The following is a 25,638-nucleotide window of genomic DNA, read 5'->3' as shown; positions in this document are numbered from 1 at the left end:
GCACGTTGTATGTCAGGCTGTAAGAGGGAGTGAGTTTGATCTACCAAACAACCGAAGAAACAACGTTTGCTGGTTTGAAAAAATCTCCCAGATATATGATTGTGTATATTAATCACATCACACCAATTTGAAACTTATGGCGGAATATCCGCAGGTGTTCGTTGCGTTAGTGTTTATGTACATGCTCGTATATGCTACATCGTTGAAATTCGTAAACATATGATTTCTGTGTTAAATTAGAATAAATCTGCCTTTCGCTGTCGGAACGGCAGTCGCAAATCAGTTTATTCATTCACACGGCACAGCACACCATATTTAAGTGACATTTATTAGTAATACACAGCACTATCATAGAACAGAAATATCTATGAAGTGTGAGCGTAACTTACTGCGCATGTCGCCAGTATCATACCGAAATAGCGGCGCGATGTTACTATACGGTGTTGTTTGCATTTTGCGCTCAGACCGAAACTTTAGTTCTGCACTTATTTGCTCTGTTTTTACACGTTCATTTATTAGTAACAGAGATGTATACCAAGACCTAGGAGGCAAAATTACTTTTCATAGGTAAGTATCACAAAGCTCTGATTACAGCTACCATACTAGTAAGAAACGTTTTATGGGTTGACTAATACCGACACACTGTAATGATAATACGAGTCGTACGTCTAATTTGTGTGACTGAATGGCCATATATATCTGAGACAAGTGTGACATAAATTGAGTAGTGTGTGAGTGTGCTGCCATTCACTAGTTCTAGTGCATACAAATTTCGAGCAATTTTCATCTGCACGTAAGATTTACGTTGATGAGCTAAAAAATTACAACCACATACTTACTCGTTGAATTCGGTGGCCAATAAATCAACGTGAGTTGACTATCATACTTCTCAGGCCACGTAGCACGATTTTCGCTTTGTGACACGGACATCTTCCTGGAACGTGCCATCGCCATCTGAGAAGACGCCAAGCATGAAAGTCCGCAGTTATGTTCACACAGTCGACAGATGCCATGGTGGCTTCGATTACTAACACAATAACCGACCACCTTCGTCGTGTCCGGGATGCTCGTCCCCAGGCGCTTTCCCATAACAATCTGCTCTTTGTCAAAGTCACTTACGCCTGTGGATTTCCCTTTTTGATGCCGTCTCGTAGCTAGCTCATAGCTCATTCGTCTGTGTTCTGCTTAGATACTTCCTTTATTGCGTCACGTACCCACAACCGCAGCAGCCGGCATTCAGTCTCGCGGTGGACGGGATTTTGGCTCATTAGTACATACAGGGCGATTCTTATTAACGTTTAAAAACCTCCGAAGCGACATAGATGACGGTAATTGAATATAATATACATAGCGCCCCAAATACCGCAAAAGTGGACGACAAATGTTGAACACGTGACGTCATCAGATGACGTACCTCGCGGCACACGCAGCGGTTGAGCCTAAAGGTCTGTCGCAGCTGATCATCCCAACCCCAGTCCAGTATTCACGTGTGGCTCCGGGCCTACGTGCGCTTATTTAGCGCGGGGGTTTCAGGGTTCGAGTCTAGCAGACAGTATTTTTTTCAATGCTGAGACAGTTATGTGTTTGCATTGAGCTATTAATTTACTAATTTATTCATTGGTCTCGCAGAATCCGCTGGTTTATTGCAAAGTACCATCCAACAAAACCAAGCGTACTGCGTCACAAGTAAATGAGTATAAGCTTTTGAATTGCGTCATTACCAGTCACTAATCTACCGTTTCTTTACTATTATTACTAAAATAAATAAAAAAGACCGATTAAAACGAAATAATCAAAATAAGAACAGCTTTTGCTTGGTTACAGCGAGGACGACACTTGTAATTTCAACATTTCCAATAGATCACATTTACAAAGGGTTCCGAAATTTGCACCGTTTGCTTGAATGCAAGTATTGCATAGCTCAATCATACCTTCATGCACACGCTCGAAAATACCCTTCCTATTGTGGACGTGACGTCACAGGTTCAACAATTGTCATCCATTTCTGGGGTATAACCTCACATTTGAGGCCCCATGTTTCCTTTATAAAATTACTTGTCTCAGCATCATCTATGTACCTACTGAGGTTTTTAAGCGTTAATAAGAATCACCCCATGTATGACTAAGTTACTAATTCCGGATTATACACATCTCCGACTCATTGTGCTTATTGTAACGTACTCACAGTAGCAAACTGTAGAGCTAGAAAATGAGAATGTGCGATAAATAAAATAAAATGTCGTGTATCTAGGGCCTCCCGTCGGGTAGACTGTTCGCCTGGTGCAAGTCTTTCGATCTAACGCCACTTCGGCGACTTGCACGGGGATGAAGTTATGATGATGAGAACAACACAACACCCATTCCCTGAGCGGAGAAAATCTCCAACCCAGCCGGGAATCGAACCCGGGCCCTTTTTTTTATCGTTGGGTTTCATCGTTGCGGACGTCACATGACTTCCGTTAAAGTTCGTTTGTTGATCCTTCCACTCAGTTTTTTATTACAGAGGCCAACCAGCTCTCTGACGGAACACGCTGAGCTACCGTGCCGACTAGGCCCTTAGGATTGACATTCTGTCGCGCTGACCACTCAGCTACCGGGGACGGACTAATGTGCGATTATTATTTTAGTTCCACTGAGAATGAACGAAGATTAAACATGTGTACCGAAAAGTAAATACGGAAGAATATCGTCCCTAAAAATACATCTGTGGGTGAAAAATCGGTAAATTTATGCATGTCACCGCCACAATTGTGGCCTGTTTTGGGAACTGGTGTCCAGGCACGGCGATTTTGAAAGCTCTCCGGAGAGCATGGAACAGGGCAACGGCCGGTCGATGACACTGCTAAATCTGCGAGAGGTAGCCTCGCCTCTGCACAGCCTCAACGAGATATACAGGCCCTGCAACGAGCTTGTGATGTCACACCAGTGGGCTTGCCGCCACACTTCGCGAACACTCGGATCCGTGCAGGGCCTACGGGAAGTTAACATGTAATTGAAAAGGTACTAACTAAAGGTCTTAATTTTGTCGTGTGCTATCGAGAACTTGTGTGAGTTTAAACACGTAATCAATAATTATGAAACTCATCTTAAACAGTTACTCGCTTCCCGCCGGAGACGGCTGCTGACACTCGTAAAAGACCTGCAGAGTCGAGTGCTGTGACGTATGCGACACAGCCTGCCTCTCTCGTGGACCTCGCCTCTGCAGCACTCCCATCTTGCCGGCCAACTGTAACGTTAGCACCGCAGCGACTGTGTCTACATTCTGATTTCGTTGCACTCTTGTATCGATGTCACTACACATCGTTGTTTTGTCGTTATGTTTTACTTCATCTTAGGTTCTCACTCTTGGGTACTCGTTCGTACTTGTTATTCGGGTTTTTTTTCTGCGTTGTCCGTCTTCCTCTTGTTGTTGTCCTTCTGCCCATACTTGGCGACTCGCTATTGAAGGACATTGGCTGGTTGGCCAATTTCTGGGGTCTGTTGAGTCTTTCCAACTTTGTCAGATTCTATTCACCATAATGGACACATTACTTTGGCGTAGTAGGAATCCATTTCCTAATGCCACCATTGCATAGTTTATCAATACAGAGCCTTGGAAATACCATTAAATGCAACGTAAAACCTAAAAATAGAGGTGGCTCTCCCTCCTTTTCCTATAACGAAATAAATAGCAACATCGAACGTTTGATACTTGTCGCGATAAAGCAAAATAGCCTTTCATTTAGCTCCTCAAAGCTTTAAGCCAAGTTGATTCCAGATATCGAATGCAGATTATTAAGATTCCTATGAAACGCATGTACAATATCCATGGTACTTTCGAACGGAATATGTATTAACAATGCAATGACATTCAGAATCCGCAAAGAGCTTACGAAAAGACTTTACACCACACCATAAGCACATGACTTTTGGAGCCAAGTTCGTTGGCGACAAAAACTCTCTGTTTTCCGCACCTGAATGCTTGCTCCATTAATATTCGTACGCTACAAGTACTACTAACGACGTTGTATTTTAAAGCAACCTCCGAAATATAGCAGACAGCTGTTGGACAGAGAAACCATTTTTGAGTGCTAGAATTAATGCGAGAAGAAGGCCAAACCGTTAATTTCCTTTGAGTGAAATTACAAGAGGCGGGAAAAAAGCGGGCTACACAAACGTTCATGTATGAAGATGGTACCTGTTCTTTCGGACATCTCCGAAAGAACAGATACCATCTTCATATAGTTAAGGCTAACCGGCCATTGACCTTCTTCTTCTGGGCGGATACACACGCATTACCCGAACTCTTACGGGACTCGGTAAGATTGTCTGCCGCGAGTAATGAGTGTAATGGGGAGGGGCACTACGAATGTAGTGTGTGGACACTAAGTTGGGGATGTGGGTCTCACGGGGAGCGTGCAAGGGATAAATCCCTGCAGTCGCGCTATCCCTTGTGCTCCCGGTGGCTCAGATAGAAAGAGCGTCTGCCATGTAAGCAGGAGAGCCCGTTTTCGAGTCACGGTCAGGGCACACATTTTCAACTGACCCCGTTGATGTGTATCAACGCCTGTCGACAGCTAAGGGTTTTGATTTAAATATCATTTCAAACGTTCATGGGCCCGTTTGACCGCTATTCACGTACAGAATTGGGATACAATATTTAGTTAGGTTATGGGCCCTATAGTACAAGAATATGGAGTCCTCCTGTATGAACATTCAATTTGTTCATTAGGATCTGTTGAATAAACGGGAACGTTATCATAAAGCTTTTAATCAAAGAGCAGAGGTGAAGATTCAATATTTATGTGTATGAATCCACGCGCATACATATAAACATAATTTTTTAAAGTCCTATATTCACTGAACACAAGGAAACATCATTTCTACAATAACTCAAACTAATCACCCGTGCATGTGAATGTGTGTGACGTAATGACGTGGCTGATGAAAGTATCGTTAATGCCCCATCATCTAACATGTCAGTGAGGAAATGACTGATCTTATCGTACTTCATGGGTGACGGAAACGTGCAGGAGACACAAGGGTGCACTACATACATCAGTTTGGCTAGCAGCCTTCGTACACGCCCCACGTGACTGAACTCATAAAGGAGCGCCAGTGAAATAACGTCAATTCTGCTCGAGAACGACCGTGAATTCTCTTGTAGCACTAACTAATTAGGGTTTAAAATTAAAAGGAGCGCAGTGGAGCCCTATCCAATGGCCACTCGACATTCTCAGATCTATCTCGTAACATGTGCGTTGTTTGACAAAGAGAACTTGGTAAATCTTAAGAAATTACACGAAAGACCGGAATAAAATTAGATAAGAGTGTAACCAATTCATTTTAAGAAAAGAAGACTGTTGGTGACCTACGTATCATTTAACATCCCGAGCGACATGAAACCCCGTCCAGCACCACACGGAATCATACACAAAGAAAGCTTGCTTGATTATGGAAAAATGACAGATGTGAATCATAAGAACTGTTAGAAAACACTATCGAAACAATTTATATCGAAGAAGGGACCACACGTAGTTGTAATTACAAACACACATCGACCAATTTAAAGAAATAAAAACCGCGAAACATCTAAAAATAACATTAAGCACTGATTAAGCAAACTGGATGCAGAAGAGACTAGAAAATCGTCAATTACGCCCAACTAGCCTAACATCCTAACATCTTTGAACCCCAGTACAGTAGAACAACTTAGCCAGAAGGTCTTGACCTAACCAGCGCCAACGAGTGTGAGTCCATTTTTCTCGGGCAGAGCACATCCCGCCAAATCTCAAGGCGCACGCAAAACAAGTCCATACCAACTCCTGCAAATAAAGCCTCTTGCCTTCTCTGGCACACAGACCATTACATCTCGTCTCTCACATCTTTCGCAAACCGATGGGCCTATGAAAGCTGCTAGCTGTTTTCTATAACTACTGTTATCTATTAATGACAGAAAGGAGTGGGACAAACGTGCCATTTAGCTACATATGTCAGTCATTTCCCCAATTCTTCCACATTTTAGTCGATGGAAACGAATCGGTCCAAAATTCGGCTGACGAATTTCAGAATTACACTGTGGGAAAACTATTAAAAAACATGGGGATCGATTAGCTAAAGAAAATGCTGCGCCAGGGCAATGCAATCTCAGGTACCGATTAATGATACGAACTAAATGGAGGCAGGAAAGAAATCAACAGGAAGTGGAAGAAACACCGAGATACAAAAAGCAAGAAGAACATAATAATCACGTATTCCACGAAAATCCCACACGCATTCAATGGCAAGTCACCTCGCCTCATCAATAGCCAAACTCAGATTTAGCCAGGAAGCTTCTGTCCGTAAACATTTTCACAGGCTGCTCGTCGTAGAGGTAACTTTCTAGTCTTGTGGAAAAGTAGATCGCGTTTCCTTTGGGTGCCCCAAAATATATGGAAATGGAAATCAGCGTTTGGCGTCAGTGGCCGGGAGGCCCCTTACGGGGCAGGTCCGGCCGCCTTGGTGCAGGTCTTATTACATTCGACGCCACATTGGACGACCTGCGCGCCCGATGGGGATGAAATGATGATGAAGACAACACCCAGTCCCTGAGCGGAGAAAATCCCCGACCCACCCGAGAATCGAACCCCGACCCGTACGACGGCAATCCGTCACGCTGACCAGTTATCGGGGCGGACCCTAAAATATATGGAAGTACTACAGTCCTTTACAAAATCTTTCTGAGCTTCTTCTTCCCTTGCCAACCTTCGTGTCCGCTTTGTGAACATAACACGATCACAGGCTCTTCAACGCGATGCAGTATTTCACTGTTGCGGTTGGCATCCGCGACTAGACCAGTCACTGACAATGGTATGCACAAAAGTGTCCAGCTCGTGGGCTCTCTGTTGCCCCCTGTCGCCTCCCGGGACAGGCAGTGCGGCGCCAGGATGGTCTCACTTTCACCTGACAGACGCCGTGTAGTCGCTGCGCCGCTGCTGCCTAAAGCCAGCTACAGTATTCGCAACCCAATTTCGTGAGCGCGTTGGGCCGTAAGGCGCCACGCCTTTTGCGCTTGTTTCGCTAATGATTCGCTGGCGCCGCGGGCAGAATGGGCCGTAAAGTAACCGGCGGCAGGATGAACTACATCGTCACCAGCTGCCGGCGGCTATCATGCCGTGGTAACGAATCCAGTTAATCGGCGGACTACCTGGAAAGGAGCTTGAAGATGAACAGGTGTGGTTATAATTTTGCCGCATTATTTAGTTGCAAATTATAACTGGTGGTCAAAAATTTTCCGGTTGAGGGTGTTGTTCCACCGTACATGCAACGTACCGCGACTCCGATGCGGGTATATAAGCACCGACATGTAGGCGAGAGGTTAGTGTGGCTTTCGTCTCTTTTCGACGTGCGTACGGTAAATGCGGAAACTTGAACTAAGGCGACTTTATTATTAAATGCTTGTAAATAGGATCAACATGCTGTTATTCTTTACTTGGCTGCCGAAGGCAAACACTGGTAGATGCCCATCAGAGAATGAAAAATGTGTATGGGGCGGCATGTTTGTCGAAAACCACCGTTGTGCAACGGTGCGCCAAATTCATACTCGCGATTCGACACAAGACGACGGTCGGTCTGGGTGGCTACGGAGAGAGGAGGGAGGAGGCGATGGGGAGAGAAAGGGAGGAGCACGTGAGAAGGAGATAGAGGGGTAGGTGGAGACAGATAGAGGGAAAATGAGGAGATGGACAGAGAGGGATGGATTAAAGGAGATTAGAATAAATACACATCCGTGCAACACTCGGTTAGTTTACAAATAAAAGGAACAAAACAAAAATTAGGGTGATAAATCATTATATAACGTGATGGTGATGATGTATTCTGCTCACTGGTGATTGTATGGTCGGGTATCCTACTGTAACTGTAGATAAAGAATGCACATTGAAGAGCCAAAGAAACAGGTAGACCTGCCGAATATCGTGTAGGACCCCCACGAGCACGCAGAAGTGTTGCAACATGATGAGATATGGACTCGCCTTACGTCTGAAGTAGTGTTGGAGGGAACTGACACTTCGAATCCTGCAGGTCTGTCCATAAAACCGTAAGAGTACGAGGGGGTGGAGATCTCTTCTGAACAGCACGTTTCAAGGCATCCCAGATATGCTCACTAATGTTCATGTCTGGAGAATTTGTTGGTCAGCGGAAGTGTTAAAACTCAGAAGAGTGTTCCTGGAGCCACTCTGTAGCAATTAATTGCCCGAGTCCGTGGGAATGCACAATGGCCATGAATGGATGCAGGTGATCAGAAAGAATGCTTACGCACGTGTCACCTGTCAGAGTCGTATCTAGACGTATCAGGGGTTCCATATCACTCCAACTCCAGACGCCCCATACCATTACAGAGCCTCCACCAGCTTGACAAGTCCCCTGGTGACATGCGGGCTCCATGGATCCATGAGGTTGTCTCCATACCCGTACACGTCCATCCGCTCTATACAATTTGAGATGAGACTCGTCCGATCAGACAACATGTTTCCAGTCATCAACAGTCCAATGTCGGCATCGACGGGCCCAGGCGAGGAGTAAAGCTTTGTGTCGTGAAGTCATCTAGGGTACACAAGTGAGCCTCCGGCTCCAAAAGCCCATATCCATGATTTCATTCAATGGTTCACGTGTGGACACTTGCTGATGGCCCAGAATTGAAATCTGCAGGAATTTGCAGAAGGGTTGCACTTCTGTCACGTTGAACGATTCCCTTCAGTCGTCGTTGGTCCCGCTCTTGCAGAATCTTTTTCCGGCCGCAGCGACGTCGGAGATATTGTGTTTTACCGGATTTCTGATATACATGGTACACTCGTGAAATGTTCATGCGGGAAAGTCCCCACTTCATTGCAATGTCAGAATGCTGTGTCCCATCGCTCGTGCGCCGACTATAACACCGCGTTTAAACTCACATAAATCTTAATAACCTGCCGTTGTAGCTATAATAACCGATCTAACAACTGCGCCAGACACTTGTCTTTTATAGGCGTTCCCGACCGCAGCGCCGTATTCTGCCTGTTTACATATCTCTGCGTTTGAATATGCATGGCTATACCAGTTTCTTTGGCGCTTCAGTAAATATATAGAGGGTACTGGAGAGAAGAAAATGATCCGAGTTATGTAAAACGAGGAAGAAAAATACGTAGGATGTAGGAGATGGGTGGATCTGCAGTTAGACGGGAAAGAGCAGAGTCGGAACCTTCAGTTGGTGTACGTTATCGCTCCGTGTGTGACTTTGTTACCGTATCGAAAGAGCGATGTAATCTCTTTGCCTGTGTAACGAAGCAACCTCCTCCTTCGCGTCCCGCCAGAGGTCATGCAGCGCTCTGCCGAGCCAACTTAACGGCGGAGCGTGTGGGCTCGCTCCCAGGCATTTACCGTCGACAGCTGGAGGACGGCCATTTAAGGACAAGTGTTGGCAGTATTGTGGGACAGGGACAATATGAGCATTTGCCAAGATTGATTATCATTTGGAGCGGCTGCATGATTGTCTGTTATACTAACATGTCCGAAAAGCATGTCGCTCGGATTTGGTGGAAGAAGGCTTGGAACTTCATCTGCTATTTGTTACAATGGGATTATTCAGTTGGAAAGAGGGATTACTGAGCTGTGGTCATCGGCTCTGGTTGGACTTGTTTGGTGAGCAAATAGTGTGTAGACCAAGAGTGTCCAAGCCGCTGCAGGCCCAAAGCAAGTTTCAATGCGGCACATGGAATATGCATCTACCACACGATCCGTATATATATCGACAGAACACATACTACTCATACATGTAACTCAAGCTAGTTTTATAAAAGCAGGTATAAGTAAATTTCAACAAAACGTCCACACAAACACACACACACACACACACACACACATACAGGGTGTTTCAAAAATGACCGGTATATTTGAAACGGCAATAAAAACTAAACGAGCAGCGATAGAAATACACCGTTTGTTGCAACATGCTTGGGACAACAGTACATTTTCAGGCAGACAAACTTTCGAAATTACAGTAGTTACAATTTTCAACGATGGCGCTGCGATCTGGGAAACTCTATAGTACGATATTTTCCACATATCCACCATGCGTAGCAATAATATGGCGTAGTCTCTGAATGAAATTACCCGAAACCTTTGACAACGTGTCTGGCGGAATGGCTTCACATACAGATGAGATGTACTGCTTCAGCTGTTCAATTGTTTCTGGATTCTGGCGGTACACCTGGTCTTTCAAGTGTCCCCACAGAAAGAAGTCACAGGGGTTCATGTCTGGCGAATAGGGACGCCAATCCACGCCGCCTCCTGTATGTTTCGGATAGCCCAAAGCAATCACACGATCATCGAAATATTCATTCAGGAAATTAAAGACGTCGGCCGTGCGATGTGGCCGGGCACCATCTTGCATAAACCACGAGGTGTTCGCAGTGTCGTCTAAGTCAGTTTGTACCGCCACAAATTCACGAAGAATGTCCAGATAGCGTGATGCAGTAATCGTTTCGGATCTGAAAAACGGGCAAATGATTCCTTTGGAAGAAATGGCGGCCCAGACCAGTACTTTTTGAGGATGCAGGGACGATGGGACTGCAACATGGGGCTTTTCGGTTCCCCATATGCGCCAGTTCTGTTTATTGACGAAGCCGTCCAGGTAAAAATAAGCTTCGTCAGTAAACCAAATGCTGCCCACATGCATATCGCCGTCATCAATCCTGTGCACTATATCGTTAGCGAATGTCTCTCGTGCAGCAATGGTAGCGGCGCTGAGGGGTTGCCGCGTTTGAATTTTGTATGGATAGAGGTGTAAACTCTGGCGCATGAGACGATACGTGGACGTTGGCGTCATTTGGACCGCAGCTGCAACACGGCGAACGGAAACCCGAGGCCGCTGTTGGATCACCTGCTGCACTAGCTGCGCGTTGCCCTCTGTGGTTGCCGTACGCGGTTGCCCTACCTTTCCAGCACGTTCATCCGTCACGTTCCCAGTCCGTTGAAATTTTTCAAACAGATCCTTTATTGTATCGCTTTCCGGTCCTTTGGTTACATTAAACCTCCGTTGAAAACTTCGTCTTGTTGCAACAACACTGTGTTCTAGGCGGTGGAATTCCAACACCAGAAAAGTCCTCTGTTCTAAGGAATAAACCATGTTGTCTACAGCACACTTGCACGTTGTGAACAGCACACGATTACAGCAGAAAGACGACGTACAGAATGGCGCACCCACAGACTGCGTTGTCTTCTATATCTTTCACATCACTTGCAGCGCCATCTGTTGTTGAAAATTGTAACTACTGTAATTTCGAAAGTTTGTCCGCCTGAAAATGTACTGTTGTCCCAAGCATATTGCAACAAACGGTGTATTTCTATCGCTGCTCGTTTAGTTTTTATTGCCGTTTCAAATATACCGGTCATTTTTGAAACACTCTATATATATATATATATATATATATATATATATATATATATATATATATATATATATATATATATATATTCCTGGAAATGGAAAAAAGAACACATTGACACCGGTGTGTCAGACCCACCATACTTGCTCCGGACACTGCGAGAGGGCTGTACAAGCAATGATCACACGCACGGCACAGCGGACACACCAGGAACCGCGGTGTTGGCCGTCGAATGGCGCTAGCTGCGCAGCATTTGTGCACCGCCGCCGTCAGTGTCAGCCAGTTTGCCGTGGCATACGGAGCTCCATCGCAGTCTTTAACACTGGTAGCATGCCGCGACAGCGTGTACGTGAACCGTATGTGCAGTTGACGGACTTTGAGCGAGGGTGTATATACAGTATATATTAAAACTAGCTTGAGTTATAGGTATGAGTAGTGTCTGTTTTGTCGGGGATGTCCGACAAGGTAGACTCCACTCATAACCATACTTCTCTAGGCGCGACGGCTGTCTGATGAAAAAGTTTCACTGCGTATGCACGACCAACGTCCGAGCTCTTATGGGAATCAGAACTCTGCGAGTAGGGGGTGAATAGGCAGAAGTCGCAGCGCGGCGAGTGGGAGGTTAGGAATTTGAGCCCGACGGAAAGCGTGCCCTTATGGTCCATGCTGTTAAAGCAACAGTGGTAGAGATGTGGCGCAACCATGTTCGAGCCGCCCGCATCTCGTGGTCGTGCGGTAGCGTTCCCGCTTCCCACGCCCGGGTTCCTGGATTCCCTTCCCGGCGGGGTAATGGATTTTCTCTGCCTCGTGATGGCTGGGTGTTGTGTGCTGTCCTTAGGTTAGTTAGGTTTAAGTAGTTCTAAGTTCTAGGGGACTTATGACCACAGCAGTTGAGTCCCATAGTGCTCAGAGCCATTTGACCCATTTTGACCATGTTCGAGCTCCGGCCTGACACAAATTTTCAACTCTCGTGGATGCATTGCCGCAATGTCCTGGTCGGCTGTTACTCAATATTTTCTTCGTACCTTTTTCCTGTCCCGTTTCCTTTCTATTCCTTTCACCCCAGTTATTCATGTAGCTTTAGTTATTTGTATCCAAGCTAGGGTTCGAGTAGTATTTCAGTGAAGCTTATATTTCACATTAATTTATAATCGCCCATTGGTTGTTTTGATTTGCTGGGCTTCGAGGTGTCAAGTGATAGCTGATGAATTTCTCTTTGAAGCATGGTTTAACCGACATCTTTTATCTGTCCAAAATTACATACTACGCTTTTTTTCGTTCTGTCAGTCTGTCAAATCTCAACTGACCATTTCTCAATCGGTAAATATTCAGTCTTTTTCTGTATTTTACTTATTATTTGACGTGCATTTCGCACTGCTAAATTTACCACGTTTAAAAGGAAAATAACTTCTATAACTTGTTAAATAAGGTCTTTTTCCGGGTGACGTGTAATGTTTTTGTACTCTGGCACCTTACCACTCCAGCTCCTTACTTGCTAAAGTATTTCATTTATAGCTGAAAGGTCGGGATTATTTCATTGTATGGTATAGGTAGTTGATTAAGATTAGTCTCGGAAAGAATCTGAATTCAAAGAAAGGAGATACAGGTGTGTCCAAAGCCCAAGGTCCTCAAAGATGGGGGATTCTTTGATATGCTTACAGGAGATATAAACGGAAACCTACCGCCGGTCCTGTATGTACGTAGTACATCATATCTAAGGGCAATGTATCAGAAAAACAGACGAAGATTAGTAGCTGGGTAAAATGATTTTATGAAGAGAAGTTGTCGAATTTCAAAAACACAGTTGAAGATTAACGTAGAAATAAAGGAATATAATGTGAATAGATGAAGACGTTTAAAGGTATAAAGAAATGAAGGCTGAAGTAGTATGCACACCTAACAAGATTGGACAGGTTCATTGGTGAAGGACAGAAAATGGATTGGGAAATCAAGACAGGACTGCGCAGAACAAGTGATGTTAGTAATGAAAGAAGGAGGGCGGAGATCTTTGACTAGACACGTGTAAGGAAAATTAAAACGGAGTTTTCGGGTACTGATGGTAGCACTCTTGATTACCCAGGCAAATTTTATTAAATTATTGATATTGCTAATTCATTATTTTTTAAATACACGTAAGAAACTAATTTTCGGAAGGCTACTGGTCATTATGTAAGTGTGGATAAGCTGTTTTAAATAAAAACATTTCTACTAATATTTAACGATATGTATTGACTAGGACCCCTACATTTACTTAGGTGGGACATGAGTAGGTGTATGCATGTACACCACAAAAGTAAAACGAGATCACTATTTCCCAGAAGACGTCTCCAAATCTGTTTCTTCTAGTGATGAATTAATGTCCGGTAGAAAGTGGCATCATTAGAAGACTAGGTCGTCCAGTATAAGAGAGAATCGAACCTGACGCTGCTGAAGAAACGATTCTAGAAGTCGCTTTGTGATACTCAGGAGAACACCGACAGGAATGATAGACCCAGTATTCCAACACATTTCTTCTCGAATATGAATTCAGTGTGGTACCACTGGACTTCCTCCTTCGATAATGATATGTAAATATCGCCGAAAGCAGCGTCGGTCGCTGGGAATATATCGAGTAATTGCATACTCTCGGTCCGTCGAGGTGATGTAGCATGCAACAACATTTAACATACTAGGAAATTCTCCGCATTCTGTGGTGTCTTATCAAAAAAACGGTCGTATGTTCTCACACCGGTAACCAAAGATAGTTGTTCATTGTTAAAACAGCGCAAATGTTTGTTTTTTTAAATATAAAACTAGTACCTCTGTATGCAAAGTACTTTTACAGCCTCTTTACTATCCGAACGCACGGGGTGCTACCGTGCTGTAATATACCGTCGTTTAGCGCCATGTAACATGCCTAAGACCTTGTTACAAACGAGCCTTTTCCATTGGCAGATTGGTAGTCACAACACTCCCTGTTAGTGAAAGTTGCAAGGTTGCGTTTACTGTACATTGCGCTGTGAATAGAATGGATGTGGCGCAACTTGTGGTCGTCTAGGGTCGTGTAGGTAAAAGTGGTAAAGGCTTTATATCGTTGGTCGATGCGGAGTAGCCGGCCGGAGTGGCCGTGCGGTTCTAGGCGCTACAGTCTGGAATCGAGCTACCGCACCGGTCGCAGGTTCGAATCCTGACTTGGGGATGGATGTGTGTGATGTCCTTAGGTTAGTTAGGTTTAATTAGTTCTAAGTTCTAGGCGACTGATGACCTCAGAAGTTAAGTCGCATAGTGCTCAGAGCCATTTTTTTGATGCGGAGTATGATACGTCAATATAGTTACAAAAGTGGTCACTGCAGTGAGAATAGCCAAATTACTGGTAGTAGATAATTAAAAATCTCATAATCTCATAGCTTGGCATCCTTTTGCATCGCCATTATAACATGCTGGTGATGCTTGGTTTGTAAGATTCTATCATGTGGAGGAGCGTGCTACTGTTTTACACCAAAATGAGACCGGTTTCATTTTATGAAAGTTGTAACGAAGAAATCAGGATCGCAGCGTTCTGAGAAGGGGCCTAATGGTAAGATACGAAAGTAGTACGAAAAATAACAACCTTTCTTCACAGCTCCCGTGTAGCTGTAGCTTAATCTGCTTACTCCATATGTTGGTAGTGTGATGATCTCATAGTGAAATTTTAGTGAAAAACAGGTGGACAGAAAGCATTGCGAAAAACGTGTATCTCGGTGACCGATTTAATGAAAGGGCGTTTCGTGGTAGACATTCATTGCTGGTTGCAGAATGAATACAGTGATTAGCGCGTGCCTGGAAGTAGAAAGAAGAGGGGATAACACAATGGAAATACTCATGACGGAGGCCTTTAGCGATCCTTTACAACGGAAAGGAATGAGGTGTAAATTCCTTTTCGTGATGAATCTTTCACTCTACAACGACACTTACAAGGGAACCTCCCCATCGCACCCCCCTCAGATTTAGTTATGAGTTGGCACAGTGGATAGGCCTTGAAAAACTAAACACAGATCAATCGAGAAAACAGGAAGAAGTTGTGTGGAACTATGAAAAAATAAGCAAAATATACAAACTGAGTAGTCCATCTGCAACATAGGCAACAACAAGGAAAAAGCAAGCTCAGTAGTGCCGTGGTCTGTGGTTAGCGTGAGCAGCGGCGGAAGGGGAGGTCCTTTGTTCAAGCCTTCCATCGGGTGAAAAGTTTAACTTTTTATTTTCGGTTTATGTGACAAACGCTTATGTTTTCATCACTTTTTTGGGAGTGATTATCACATCCACAAAAAAACCTAAATCGGGCAAGGTAGAAGAATATTTTTACCTATTGGCCAAGTGTACAAGTTAGGTGGGTCGACAACATATTCCTGTCATGTGACGCACATGCCGTCGCCAGTGTCGTACAGAATATATCAGACGTGTTTTCCTGTGGAGGAATCGGTTGACCTATGACCTTGCGATCAAATGTTTTCGGCTCCCATTGGAGAGGCACGTCCTTTCGTCTACTAATCGCACGGTTTTGCGATGCGGTCGCAAAACACAGACGCTAAACTTATTACAGTGAACAGAGACGCCAATGAACGAACGGACAGATCATAACTTTGCGAAAATAAAGAAAGTAAACTTTTCACTTGAGGGAAGACTTGAACCAAGGACCTCTCATTCCGCAGCTGCTCACTCTACCGACGGGACCACGACGCTCCTGAGCTTGCAATATCCTTGATGTTGCCTATCTTGGACATGGACTACTGAGTGTATATTTTGCTTATTTTTTCATAGTTCCACACAACTTCTTCCTGTTTTTTCGATTGATCTGTGTTCAGTTGTTCATGGCCTATCCACTGTGCCAAGTTATAACTAAATCTGAGGGGGGTGCGATTGGGAGGTTCCCTTGTTAGTACGCTATTTCACGACTTCCTGGTACGGACTGGCTTTCGAGGTTAAAGCTCTTACCGACTCAGCTATCCAGCAAGACACGTGATTCTTTTTCATAGCTTCAGATGTAACAGTACAGGAAATTCAATGGATCTGAGATCCCGTCAGCGGTTGCTGGCGGACAGTAAAGATACACAGAGGTGCACAAACAGCAGTTCTCCAAAGCTAAGCCAAGAGACGAGATGAGAGTCGGGCTTGTCACGGCCATGCGGACGACGCGCCTGTCATTCTGTCGCGACGTCAAACTCCGCAACACGTAGTCGGGTTTACGGCGCGTTCAGTCCTCTACGACCTTCATCTTCCATATACACATGACTTCGTTGTATTGCGTCGGAACAAAGTTTACTTTAACATAACGTTTACTGCCAGTAAATTAGCTACACGCAACCTTCGACGTACAGTTTTTTCTGAATTTTAATTTCATCTCTAGGCGTGTATTACCGTAGTTAGGCTGTCAGCGTTTTATAGCACTGGGATTAGATAGAAATAACTGGACAATACGGCTATCTCAGTCTTTTATTTGATATGGAGTGGAATCAAATGTTTCTGTAATGTAATATCAGAGTTACTTCATTGAAATTATCGTACAGTATACAGGGTGTTACAAAAAGGTACGGCCAAACTTTCAGGAAACATTCCTCACACACAAATAAAGAAAAGATGTTATGTGGCGCTGTGTCCGGAAACGCTTAACTTCCATGTTAGAGCTCATTTTAGTTTCGTCAGTATGTACTGTACTTCCTCGATTCACTTCGGTGCTTGTGTTGATATGCGACTCATTGCTCTACAGTACTAGCATCAAGCACATCAGTACGTAGCATCAACAGGTTAGTGTTCGTCACGAACGTGGTTTTGCAGTCAGTGCAATGTTTACAAATGCGGAGTTGGCAGATGCCCATTTGATGTATGGATTAGCACGGGGCAATAGCCGTGGCGCGGTACGTTTGTATCGAGACAGATTTCCAGAACGAAGGTGTCCCGACAGGAAGACGTTCGAAGCAATTGATCGGCGTCTTAGGGAGCACGGAACATTCCAGCCTATGACTCGCGACTGGGGAAGACCTAGAACGACGAGGACACATGCAATGGACGAGGCAATTCTTCGTGCAGTTGACGACAACCCTAATGTCAGCGTCAGAGAAGTTGTTGCTGTACAAGGTAACGTTGACCACGTCACTGTATGGAGAGTGCTACGGGAGAACCAGTTGTTTCCGTACCATGTACAGCGTGTGCAGGCACTATCAGCAGCTGATTGGCCTCCACGGGTGCACTTCTGTGGATGGTTCATCCAACAATGTGTCAATCCTCGTTTCAGTGCAAATGTTCTCTTTACGGATGAGGCTTCATTCCAACGTGATCAAATTGTAAATTTTCACAATCAACATGTGTGGGCTGACGAGAATCCGCACGCAATTGTGCAATCACGTCATCAACACAGATATTCTGTGAAGGTTTGGGGAGGCATTGTTGTTGATGTCTTGATTGGGCACCATGTTCTTCCACCTACGCTCAATGGAGCACGTTATCATGATTTCATACGGGATACTCTACATGTGCTGCTAGAACATGTGCCTTTACAAGGCATACATGTGGTTCATGCACGATGGAGCTTCTGCACATTTCAGTCGAAGTGTTCGTACGCTTCTCAACAACAGATTCGGTGACCGATGGATTGGTAGAGGCGGACCAATTCCACGGCCTCCACGCTCTCCTGACCTCAACCCTCTTGACTTTCATTTGTGGGGGCATTTGAAAGCTCTTGTCTACGCAACCCCGGTACCAAATGTAAAGACTCTTCGTGCTCGTATTGTGGACGGCTGTGATACAATACGCCATTCTCCAGGGCTGCATCAACGCATCAGGGATTCCATGCGACGGAGGGTGGGTGGATGTATCCTCGCTAACAGAGGACATTTTGAACATTTCCTGTAACAAAGTGTTTGAAGTCACGCTGGTACGTTCTGTCACTGTGTGTTTCCATGCCATGATTAATGTGATTTGAAGAGAAGTAATAAAATGAGCTCTAACATGGAAAGTAAGCGTTTCCGGACACATGTCCACATAACATATTTTCTGTCTTTGTGTGTGAGGAATGTTTCCTGAAAGTTTGGCCGTACCTTTTTGTAACACCCTGTATAAATTAGACGATGAAGACTATTACAAATTCAGTATAACATCACTTCAACACAACGCTTGGAATTAACAAGGCAACATGTTTGTTTATAGCAACAAGAATGGTTTCGCACAACAATAAGGGGTGAGAAAATGCTTCCAAGACTTTCCAGAAGGTTCTAAATTGTTCTTTTTGACTAAAATTGGTATTTAAAGTGGTCAAGAGAGTTAGCAATTAGACCACCGACGCCAAAAACTGTGGATTCGGCACTAATATTTATCGTTTTTGTTTAATTTTATTTGTCGTTCACCTTTCCACCTCTAAAGCCATCCCTACATCTAGGAGTGAAATGTGAACAATAGTGCCATCAGTCAGCCATTCGAGCACGAAAACTATTAATTCGAAAATTCGCCACTAACATCACTCGTTCTCTATTACTTCCATATGTGATCACCCCGCTCTCCGAACTTCACCATTACGACACCTAGGAGTGTCTCACATCAACGGTCAGTCTTTCGGGTTAGTGCATCAAATTTCTATGATATTGCTCCACGCGATTCTCATTTCTCGCCACCGCTCCATCAGTGGGAATGCTAGGGGTGTCTTAGCCCCAGAATAACTTTTTGCAGATAGTAAATCACGGGGAAGTGGGATACTGTGGCACTGAGCACTGATGATATGCATTCGAAGTGCTGAAACTGTAGATACTGCGATACTGAACGACGCAACAGTTACTTAGGCCTATCATGAGAAGGGAATGGCACGTCTAGATGCAAGTCACCTGAACTGGACCACCAAACATAGAGACAAGGAAGATAAAACGAAGGAATTTTGGGTAACCGAAGAAATATTTTATCTAATCGACGACAGAAGAAAATACACAAATTTTTAGTAATACAACAGTATGTCACCCAGAAGTTAAATCAACAGGAACTGCAAGGAAGCTAAAGAGAAATGGCTGTAGAAAAAGTCTGAAGAAATTTAAAGGGGAAGGGTCCTCTGAAGGATTCGGTATATATACAGGTCACAATTAGCAAAAATATCGGTGATAAGAGTAAAGAAGCAGTTCCTCTGTCAAAAGCAGAGAAGAGAATGAATGGGTGGAAACAGTATAGCCAGGGACTCGAATGGCGGGGGGACTGGCTGCTGGCATGGGGCATGGTAGCAAAAGAAATAACTGTCGATTTGAAAGACACAGACGATCCGTTATTAGCATGAACTTCGAGAAGGCTTTCAAAGGCATGCGATCATAGAAGGTGGAAGGAGATAACATTTCTACAGAACAATTATTCAACCTAGTACGTAGAATCTATGAGACCAGACACAAGCCATCGAACTTTCAGAATGCAATCCACATAATCTGATGATATCAAGGGCAGATAAATGTGAGAATTATAGCACAGTCGAGTTGACAGTTCATGATTCCAGGTTGCTGACCAGAGTAATGTACAATAAGATGGAAAAGAGGATTGATATACGACTTTCGAAATAAATAGGAAAATAAAAATACCTCTTCTGTCCAAAATGTTTCGAGACTGGCATAGTAAGAAATAGAGAAAATATAAGGTAATAGTTTTAGTGCTTCAGGATTCTATATAACGTTGATACAACCAAATGACTTACACACACTTACTTAAACTGGTCACACAAACCGCAGCCGGTCCTTGGCCTCACTCACTCCAGCCTTCCACACTTTCCTGTCATCTGCATCTTCATCTCTCAGACAGAGTATCGGTATGTCTCCCATGGTATTATCCTTCCATCTCATTCTCGGTCGTCCTGATACATTTGCTGTCTTTCATCTCGGGAGAACAAGATGGTTGAAATGGTTCAAATGGCTCTAAGCACTATGGGACTTAACATCTGAGGTCATCAGTACCCTAGATTTATAACTACTTAAACCTACGGCTGCTCCCGGCAGAGGTTCGAGTCCTCCCTCGGGCACTGGTGTGTGTGTTTCTCCTTAGGATAATTTAGGTTAAGTAGTGTGTAAGGTTAGGGACTGATCACCTTAGCAGTTAAGTCCCATAGGATTTCACACACATTTGAACATTTTAAACTTAAACCTAAATAACGTAAGGACATCACACACATCCATGCCCGAGGCAGGATTCGAACCTGCGACCGTAGTAGCAGCGCGGTTTCGGACTGAAGCGCCTAGAACCGCTCGGCCACAGCGGCCGACCTGTAGTAATGCACTGGCACGAGGGACTAACACTGTTTTACACGGTACAGTCAAATAATGTGACTACCAACTACGATCGACGTCAAAGTACAATGAATATACGCAGACGGCAAGTGGCAGCACTAGCATTGGGAGCTTGAGACGTATATAAAGCGTGACGGGGAGGGGGCACGGGTGGACGTGGAAAAGGACTTCAGTAGTTGTCGTAGTGGCGCAGTGGTTAGACACTGGACTCGCATTCGGGAGGACGACGGTTCAATCCCGCGTCCGGCAATCCAGATTTAGGTTTTCCGTGATTTCCCTAAATCGCTCCAGGCAAATGCCGGGATGGTTCCTTTCAAAGGGCACGGCCGACTTCCTTCCCCGTCCTTCCCTAATCCGATGAGACCGATGACCTCGCTGTCTGGTCTCCTTCCCCAAAAACTTCCAGAAGGGCATGATTATTGGCTTTCGGGTGCTGCTGTTGTTCAAGTATACCGTGCTAAACAAAATGGTGCTATCCAAAATCTGCGCCGGGGCAACGGTGGTGCACCATGGACCATAGATGACAACGGTAAACGATGGCTGTATAGATGCTACGGACAAATAGAAGTGCAACTGTTGAACAGCTGACCACCCAGATGAAACAAGAGGCTACCAATATCGTCTCCTCAACGACCTTTCAGCGAATGTTGCTGCTTATGGGCTCCACAGCAGGCGCCTGTTACGTTCACCCATGCTGACTGCTGTTCATCGGTAACGATGGCTGGAATTTCGATGCAAATACCGCAACCGTATGTCCACTGTGTGGCGACAGGTGGCCTTTTCAAATGGATCATGTTTTATGCTGCATCGGACAGATGGCCGTTGGCCCTGCAACAATCGTCGTAAGGGACCAGGCAGGAGGAGGGAGCGTTCTGGTCTGGGTAATTTTTCGTGGGGTTCCCTTGGTGATCTCGTCACTCCAGAAGGCACAGTGGGTCAACTCAAGTACGTATCTATCCTTGGGGATCATGTCCATCCCTACATGCATTTTGTTTCTTCCTCTGCACGATGATATCTACCAACAGGACAATGCAGCGTGTCACAGCTCGTAGAGTACGTCCGTGGTTCTGAGATCACCAGGTTGAGTTTACCGTACTCGCCTGGCCACCAAACTCCTCGGATTTAGACGAAATTAGCGGGACCACCTCGATCAGGCTGTTAGCGCCATTGGTCCTCAGCCAAGAAACCTACCGCAGCCTGGCTACGGCAATGGAGTCGGCGTAGTTCCACTTCCCTGTTGGTATCTTGCCAAACCTCATTGACTGTCAAAAAAATGGTTCAAATGGCTCTGAGCACTATGGGACTTAACTTCTAAGGTCATCAGTCCCCTAGAACTTAGAACTACTTAAACCTAACTAATCTAAAGACATCACACGCATCCATACCCGAGGCAGGATTCGAACCTGCGACCGTAGCCGTCGCTCGGTTCCAGACTGTAGCGCCTAGAACCGCTCGGCCACCCCGGCCGGCCATTGACTGTCTTTCTGCATGTCCGCCCTGCAAGAGGTGGATATTCAGGCTTTTGACAAGTGGGCAGATCAGTGTTTCTGGACCGTGTATATGTTTGTTTTTGCTGGTTTCTGATCACGTGTTTCTACTATTTGAAATGACACCTACTCGATATCCCGCAGAAACCCAATACGTATCCAACGGAAGTTTACGATTTGGAAACTCCAAGCATATAGCAGTAATAAGTCGCTTAACAGATCTTTTTCTATATTTATATCCACTGCAAACCACTGTGAAGTGCGTCACATGCTACTGTTGCATACCACCCCACTCGCACACGGAGCGCGGGAGAAAGACTGCCTAAATGCCTCTGCTCACGCTGTGATTTAATCGTGCGTTTGGGGAAAAGATAAGTGTGTGTGCGAAGTAGCGGGGTGGGGGGGGGGGGGGAGGGGGAGCAGCATATACCTAAATTGATTCGTGAAAATTTATAGACAGACCTTCGCAGGACAGGATTACCGTCACACTCTCTCGTCAAACTAACCTGTGAGCATTCCTGCTGGTAATCTTAATACACGTCCAGTATCACCTGTTGGTTCTGTTTGGTGTAGCTCCCACACTGCCTGACAAATAAAAAGTGAAGCACCCAAGAGGAGTGGAGGAAACCAAAAGACGAAAAGAAACTTCGCAGGTTGAGAGGGTGTCTGATGTTCCTTCGATGCCGGCCGAGGTGGCCGAGGGGTTCTAGGCGCTACAGTCTGGAACCGCGCGACCGCTACGGTCGCAAGTACGAATCCTGCCTCGGGCATGGATGTGTGTGATGTCCTTAGGTTAGTTAGGTTTAAGTAGTTCTAAGTTCTAGGGGACTGATGACAGCAGAAGTTAAGTCCCATAGTGCTCAGAGCCATTTGAAGCTTTTTTTTTTTGTTCCTTCGATGCTTACGAAATCGTGTCAATTTTACAAAGGTCTTAGCAATAAGATCTCTCCTGACCCACAACTGTTACAACTGGTTCTTGATAAACTGGATACTGACTCTGGGACGAACTTGATGTCCGAGTTGGTCCCGCCCAAGTCCTATTGGAACAGATCTGGGAATCTCGTTGGCCGCGGGAGTGCCTCATGTTCACGCAGACAGTTCATACAGACACGTGCCATGTGCAGACCAGCATTGTCCTCCTAAAAAATGGCAGCACGCTACAGTCGCAACAGAGATAACACATGAGGACACAGGAGATGCGTGACTCACCGTTGGACCGTCAGATTTACTCAATCACTACCAGCCGTGACCTGAAGCCATATCCAATAGCTCTCCATAACAGGACGCCAGGAGTAACACCGCTGTGCCTCCAAAACATCGGAAGATTGGGAACTTGGGGTTGTGTACAACCACGAGTCTTCGTTGTACGTAATGCATAGCATCGTTCCTGATGGCAGCACCACTACAAAAGCAGCCGTTTGTTTTGTTTTGTTAACGGCAGCCTATGCGTGGGACGCTAATTTCTTAGCCGGACTGCTGCTAGTCTCCGATCAATGGTGCGGTTTGACATATAATGTTGAAGGGACTCCATTTCTTGTTCTCTGATCGCAAGAGCAGATGTGAATCGGTTACTATGTGCTTGGCGATCCTCCGTTGCAGTCGGCCGGAACCTTGACGAGTATGCCTTCCATCACGTTCCCATTCAGTACAAAATCAGGCCACTGACACATCCGAATGCCATACAAATCTAGACAATGCACGATCCGACCATGCGGCCAAATAGAGAGCCATAATTAGGCTCTACTCAAACGCTGTTATCTGCTGATAATGCTGTCTCACACGAGTTCGCGAGATCTCCGTGCCCTGCAGTGGTCACTCAACATCTGAGGCAATGCATATCCCTTATATATCCTACCAGGCCACGTACTAAACTAAACACGAACAACTCTTATGCACTCTGGTCGCGGTTCTACCTTTCACGGGGAACTGCAGCTCTAATCATTTATCTACACGCTAATGGTGTGTACGTGTACGAAGTTACAATGACAGCTGACCACGTCTTCTGGGTGCTTTATTTCTTTTACCAGGCAGTGTATATACCCTGTAAGCAATCTCGACTGGAGACTGGCTGCATAATCCCAAGCTAAGGAGCACTACACCTTCCATAATACCATTTACACATATTTAATAGTAGAAATTCTTTTTGATGCTAGTGATGCTGTACTTTAATGGTGTGCCAGTTTGGAGAAACTGCACCATCTGCGACACGTGCAAATGAACCGCACCGGCTCGGAAGTTTAACATTAATACCGGTTGACCTCGAACATGAAATCATGTTCCAAGGCGAAGGTTACCGAAGACTTCCGCGCACTTTGTTGTTGTTAAGCTACTTGAACACAGAACGAGGCTTTTTCGCTAAGAATTTGTGCCTGGCTTGCTGCGTATCATACGTGGCTTGAAAAAATGCAGATAATAATCTTAATATATTCCATCTAGAAAGAGAAACGCGTCATGATATGTGTTTCAGTATTGACGAAAGGAACATCTGCACTCTTCCTCGTACCAAACTGGTCGTCGTATTTGCATATCGCTTTTTAATGTTACATTTAACCAGAAACTCGTTTGCGTTATTGGGTACACTGCAATGGAATCTCTCATTGTCCTCGACTGAGCTGTGAATGAGATCTGCATGTGTTCCCCGTTTTGACTGACCCCGACTTTCTCCTTATTAACAACCGAACGCTTGCTGAATTCGAAGCGAAGCAGTTGGAGTAAAAATATTGATCATTGTTGATGTTTTCATGTTTCTTACGTGACATACTGTGGCTGAGAAATAATTTAGCTATGTGATTCAAAGATCATGGAAGGAAATAAAAATTGAGGACAGTTAACTGCCAGAAAAAGATTACAGACAAATTTTGTTGATAGCTACCTTCGTAACTGGAAAATAGGAAGAGCTATAAAATTTTCTGCTAAATATAAAATAATAGAAAAAAGTAAACATTTTATTTTAAGAACGTATGATTTACCGCCAACAGCTGGTGGTAAAATTTCTTTATTGAGCAATCAGTTTCGATCCAAGGATTATCATCAGGTTCGACATCCCCTACTAATACCAAAATCGGACAAATAAAAGAAAAAAATATATGCTGACGTCGTCCAGGACTGTGTGTGAAACAATAATTACGTGCTAAAGAAATAAGACGCCAAAACCTACAAGGATTAGATTTTATTTTGAAGAATAAAATTATTTCCCCGATGATATTTCATGAAAGTGTTGAAACAACTGACAGAAAAGGAGAAAGGAGATTTTTTACGAAGAGTCAAAAGGTGGAAAACGTAAGCCAGATTAAAAACTTCTGCTTTTCTATAAAAACCCTTGTATACTGTAAAAATTTATTTCGGGACGACAGTACATTTCTAGACAGACTGACTACACACCATCTCTGAGAATTAATTACCACAAACCAAGAGTGTTGAGAAGATTAGCCACACAGACAGAACGGCTGATGCGGTACGGCTACGGTGTGTTTCGTGACAGTGTCCTCGGGTGAAAAGTGCTCTGTTGGCTTGCCG

The 25,638-nt window shown here is 44.7% G+C and overlaps 1 protein-coding gene across 2 annotated transcripts in view; it reads right to left on the bottom strand.

The window, feature by feature from the left end:
• Positions 1 to 25,638, bottom strand: part of LOC126234383 (sodium-independent sulfate anion transporter-like) — a 337,508-nt gene that overhangs the window by 310,419 nt on the left and 1,451 nt on the right. The gene's annotated exons all lie outside the window — the stretch shown is intronic.

The sequence above is a fragment of the Schistocerca nitens genome, chromosome 2 (genome assembly GCF_023898315.1).
Source record: "Schistocerca nitens isolate TAMUIC-IGC-003100 chromosome 2, iqSchNite1.1, whole genome shotgun sequence".
Taxonomy (NCBI): domain Eukaryota; kingdom Metazoa; phylum Arthropoda; class Insecta; order Orthoptera; family Acrididae; genus Schistocerca; species Schistocerca nitens.
The sequence above is the reverse complement of the archived record's forward strand: the minus strand, read 5'-3'. Positions and strand labels throughout refer to the sequence as shown.